A 6,000-nucleotide genomic window follows, 5' to 3' on the forward strand; every position below is an offset into this window, starting at 1 on the left:
AGGCATAACTAACAGCGCGGTTGTTAATGCCGATGATGTCAATATCATCGGCATACGCCAGCAATTGTACGCTCTTAAAAAATATTGTGCCTGAGCGATTAAGTTCTGCGGCTCGTACGATGCTCTCCAACATCAGGTTAAAGAAGTCACACGACAGCGAGTCACCCTGTCTGAAGCCTCGTTTGGTATCAAACGGCTCGGAGAGGTCCTTCCCAATTCTGACGGCGCTGCTAGTGTTGAGCAACGTCATCTTGCAAAGCCGTAAATGCAAGAAGAAGAAGAAATAAACACAAACAATACGAATAAATTGTACAAGTGTGACGTCACGCACACAGCGACTCTGTGAGAGCGGAACAGAAGAATGTTAGAATTTAAGATTCTGCCCGAAATGATTTCAGTACAGCGAATACAAACAAAAATAAGAGGAATGGTAAGCGGAAGCAAGTGGAAACTGTCAAACACAAGAAATTGTACACATACACATGCACTTTCTTGCCTCAGTTATTGTTATAAATTTATTACTTAGCACTTCATTTTTATTATTTTGTTTAATTTAAAAATCACAATATTCACCAAGTCATTCGTTGAATATTCAGAAACAAGTAAGTTTGGTACTGACTGAATGCACTGACGTCATCGGTTGTCAAAATCGTAAGCGGAATAGCGGTACAAGATGGGCGCCACGTTTGTATTCGGTACATTGTGACCTGCACCTTCAGGTTTTTTCTCAGTAAGAAATAATTTGAAAAAAAAACTCTACAGAGAAACGGTTTGATTATTATATTATATACTACAATAACTGTCCAATTAAAAATCGTTAAATAAATTCAACTGTTAAAATTTGTCAGCTATCTCTGATGAATTTTTGCCGCAGAAAGCAGATGGAGAGTTGGAGTTTATTAAAAATTCCATGGAGAAAGCGCAATTAGAAGTTTTAAATTCTGTTTAGCTAATATTCGCGAACATGACGCCCATATGGTTAAAAGATATGTGCGTTTTATAAATTTAGACAAGTTATGGACAACCGTCACAGATCTCGAAAATGAATCCAATAGAAAATAAAAAAAAAAACGTAAAACTACGTTTGCCTTTGTAGGATTGTTTTTTAACAAACTGTATGTATCCGTATATTTTTCTTTTCTTTTTCGCTGCTACCGTTAGAGGTTTGAGTAGCACTTGAAGAGCGTTTTTAATTGAACCTGAGCAATTAGCGTGCAATTTATTTCAGCACTGCCAAAACGAGTGTGGGGATTTCGTAGTAGCGCCAGTATAGCAAACTTCTGCTTGCCGCATGCCACATGACATGGTTGTATGTACACATATACGTACATGACTGACTAGCGGCGTATGCAATGTTGGTGGTTGAATTTCCAGAAATTCAATTTAATGAATTTTCTAATGCAACACAACGCGACAATGACAATGCACAGACATACACATACATACACATGTATATTCAGGCTTTTATACGATTGTGAATATGGATGCGCTGCCCGACGTCTCTTTAGCTGAGTGCTGTGAAGATTTTATGTTGCCGCCACGTGTTTATCCATCAAAACGCACTTTTGTAGAATTAATTTTAAATGCAAGAATCCGTAGTGGCATGCAACATTGTGTGGCAAGGTCTTCTTGGTTGTTGCTTCATTGGCAGCATTAAAGCTTTCTAAATGATTACCACTCGCTGGATGAGTGCTCAATAATGTGGGTGAAGAGCAGCAGCTTCTTTTCACATTAAAACCTGCCTGTATATGAGTATTGTCCTTGGTGGGGGGGTTACTACTCTCAGGCAACCAGCGCTGTTTCTGTGCATTACTCAAACTCGCATGTTTAATTATAATTGGAAAGCATGCAGCAAAGAAAGCAAAGCAACTAAGAAACAAAAAAACAACAACATGAAAACAAAGTGTGGTTCAAAAGGACCACGAACATAGGGTGGCTGTGAGCCTTCTATAATATTCACATATATGTGTGTTGGTGTAACCTTCTGCCCTCTAATCATTAAAATGGTTAATTGAGTGCTTAGCTCACACACACATACAGATATATTATGCGCGTACATATTCATGTTTCCTATAAAAAGCAAACAACTGAGTGGCCAATTTAGTATTGGATTAATTATTTTAATTGAAATCTTTATACATAATTGATGCTTTACAAATAATTGATGCTTAGATAATGATTACAGCTGTAACTTGAGCTAATTTTTAGAAAAAAAAAAACCAAGTTTCAAAGCAATTATCAAGTCTAAAAGCTTGTCGATTATGATCGTGTGTGAGTTGTCCTTCAAGGTGCCGGCAAAACCTCTTGGTTGGCTTCTACCAGCACAAGCGGCTTGATTTTCTTTTTATCGATGAATCCTGTTTTCTGAAAAGACGCAAGATGTGCCAAAACAGGCGAGCATAAGAAGACAGTAGAGGTTGACACTCTTTGGATTGTCGCGGGTTTTTGATTATCGTGAAGCCATTGATGGTTTTCAGTATTATCGAGAGTATTTGATAGTTTGGTAATTTGTATTTGTTACTGGCGTATGCCACCGCTACTTTATTTTCGGCAAATTTGACAATTGAGTGACGTCAGTACAGACAATAAACAATTGTGTACGCGCAGATGTATGTGTGCCCGATTTGTTCTATAATCCATTCACTTTCGCTTATTCCTCCTCTTATTTTTTATGTTCTTCTCTTGTTTATTCTCTGTTCACGTTATGACACTTTGAAGGGCGAAATTTGCATTCTATAATTGTTGTCACCTTATCTGCTTGTTCTTACTCTAATTGGTTTAAATTCCGAATTCCAATAATTTGGAGTACCTTTATTTAATGTAACAAAATATGTTTGCACGCCAGCAGTCCGAAATGTTGAAACCAGTCTAGTCTTATAATAATCAAATTTATAACTGACTAGATAAAGCGACCTATACAAATATGATTTTATATTTTAATAAAAATGAGTTAATAATTTAATTAATTAGTTACAAATTAATAGAAGTGGTTCCTCGGCAGACAATGGCAAACCTCCGAATGCATTTTTCATAAAAAATCATCTGCCGTTCGAAGTTGGCTTAAAATTGTAGGTCCCTCCTGTTGTGGAAAAACATCAAAACGCATACTAAAAATACAGGGTTTGATTGAAAAGTTATGAGCCTTCCCGCGCGGAGCGTTTGCCAAGCGATCAACCGAATCCGCTGGTGGGGGAAACTGATCCTTGGACCTTCCCTTTCCAATAAAAACTGGTACCAGTTCGCTGGCAACAGCGGTGCAGTCAACATCGCTCCGCGCGTGAAAGCTGTTTTAATGCTGCACCTTTGCATTGGCCAAGATGGGGGTTCCGGTGCTTCCCCACCCTCCCTACAGCCCAGACCTGTCCCCTCCGGACTTCTTCTTGTTCCAGCACCTGAAAAGAAAGCTGAAGGGGAGGACTCCATCGAGGCGATCCAAAAAACTGTGACAGCCGAATTGAACGCGATTCCGGCGGATGAGTTTAAAAAATGTTTCCTGCAGTGGAAGGAGCGCTACCAGCGGTGTATTGACGCTCAAGGGTCCTATTTTGAAGAATATTAGTAGTAGTATAAGCCAAAAGGTTTAATAAAACTGCTTAAAAAAATAAGGCTCATTACTTTTCAATCAAACCCTGTATGAGGAGCTCGGTCAAACACCCGATAAAGCGTGTAAGTGCCAATTATATACATATATGTAATTATCGATCGGCTCGCGCTTAAAACGCGGACTTTCGTGAAAAAATTGTTTATAACGGTTTGTTCCTGTTGTGTAATGCCCTTGGAATCGTTAAATCAAATAACATTGTCTTAACATTTGATTTCTCTACATAAGTGATATTTTTTAAGTTTTTCTTGTCTGGCTCATCATTTTCGGTTTTTGACGGCTATCATCTATAGAATGTATCTGTATATAATCGGATGATCCTTGAGATACGTTTTAACTTCGGTTGTTGTTGGTATTGTATCAATACAAGTACGAGGAATGCAATTGGAGACACATTCCTTGGATGATTATAAATCCGGGCCGTTCCGGTAAGGTAGAACTCCTACTACATCTCTACGGTACCAGGAATTGTTACTCCGAAGCCAGGCTATAACTATCCGTAGCGGTTTGTCATTACTTCGTTCTCTTTACAATTGTTGTCTCACAGCAGATTAGAGAAGTATCACTTCCTTAACCTAAAAATACTGCAAATCTGTCCGGTTGATCACCATTTTCGTCCTAGTGTTCATATAGCAATTGTTTTTGAGCACGAAAAATATATCACTTAATGAATTAATTGCATCTTTTGTAATCGCAGTGCGGATCGCGACTATTCTTTCCATGTATTTTTCGTAATAGTGCAACATGTAGCTATTCGATTTGTACTTCTGTCTACGGATCCAAGTTGAGCGTTTTTTAAATCGAGTTCACTTATAGGAGTAATGAGATAACCATTTATGTAAGAAGTAGTTCTAGAGAAAATATCTTTGTCAATAGTAATTTTGTTCCTGTAAGAACAGGAAGAACATTACAAATTTGATGTCATCTGGCAGCAATCGAAAGCCATTTGCACTGAGTATTTCCATAGTACGAGTATGTGACCGATTGTCCAATCTACAACAATGGTGACGCAATATTGATTGGCAAATATAGAGGCGAGCAGCTAAAAAATTCCTACCACGCCAAATGAATCCCTTTATTTAGTATTTTCTTGACTTTGCTGGTTCGAATAATGAAGAAATATTTTGGAACCCTATTATAACGTGGGGCCAACCCCAAATGGAAACAGAGTGGAGCTGAAAATGAAGAGGAAAAGTTAATTGAAGTTATATTTGCCTACTTTGTAACTGCTTTTGAATGATCTTTCGTTAAACAGTTATTTCATTTAATTAAATTTCTGCGTCTCATTTTTCTGCTTAATTGCCTTACTTGAATGCGATAACTTGTAACCTCGAAGCAGCCGAAAAAAGCAGAAAAACACAAGGAGATGCAGCTTTTACGAATATACATTGCTTCTTCACCAACGCATCAAGACCAAATCTTAAAAATGTCAAAAATAAAAAATGATATTCTGTCAACTCATTCATTAGTTCATGATAGCCATTTAAGACCGTAATCATTGTTGTATTGCATTTGGTAAAAAATGGCCCACAAAGTGCGTCAACACTTTCAACGAAGCTGCCATCCTATTTACCACAAGCATCAATACAATACTAGCAAGTAGCCACACGGTAGCCCGGGGAATCAAAATCGCACAGCCCGCGTATGGAAGCATGCAACACAGTTGCGTTTTATTTTTAACTTTTTTTCGTTTTCAATCATGAAGAATTTTTGAAAGAAAAGGATTTAGAAGCATCATTCGCCTTCCGAGAGAAGGGTGCATGTTTGAAAAATGAGCGCTTACGCACAAACGAAAGGGGTTACATAGCTGTCAAAATGTAACCGCCACTTTTCTGCTACCACCGCCACGGCCAAATAATGTTTTGTTTCCGATATGATTTTGCTCTCTTCGTGCTACCTTCCGTGTCATTGCCTTTCACTATGCTTGTTGTAAGACTATTTATCATTTAATTAAAAATGTTCACCCTTTTCTTGTTTTAATTTCAAACAGAGCAATGTCCGACCACACCTTTTTATTCGATACCTACATATAATAATGTGGTAGGCTGCACAGGATGCTGTGTGGTGTGAACACCAATGTACGAAGTATCCTTTGGTTTCAAAACATATACTAATATTTTTTACCTGTGACAAACCCTACTAACACTTAACGGTTGGACATTTAGCTATAATAGTTGTTATGCCGCTATGTACTTTCTCATGAATATGTATTCCTTTGCTCCACCTACTTGCTGAGAGTGTTAATTGACCGCCCACAAAGGTTAAATATCACACTGCATGAGTTGGCTTCACAAAACATGTCGTTGCTTTTACGGCGAACAACTCACATCAATATGCAGGGGAGTGGCAATATTTGTAAGTATATATTGTAAGTAGATATTTTAATTAAAAAAATATAC

Source organism: Anastrepha ludens, chromosome 3 (genome assembly GCF_028408465.1).
Source record: "Anastrepha ludens isolate Willacy chromosome 3, idAnaLude1.1, whole genome shotgun sequence".
Taxonomy (NCBI): domain Eukaryota; kingdom Metazoa; phylum Arthropoda; class Insecta; order Diptera; family Tephritidae; genus Anastrepha; species Anastrepha ludens.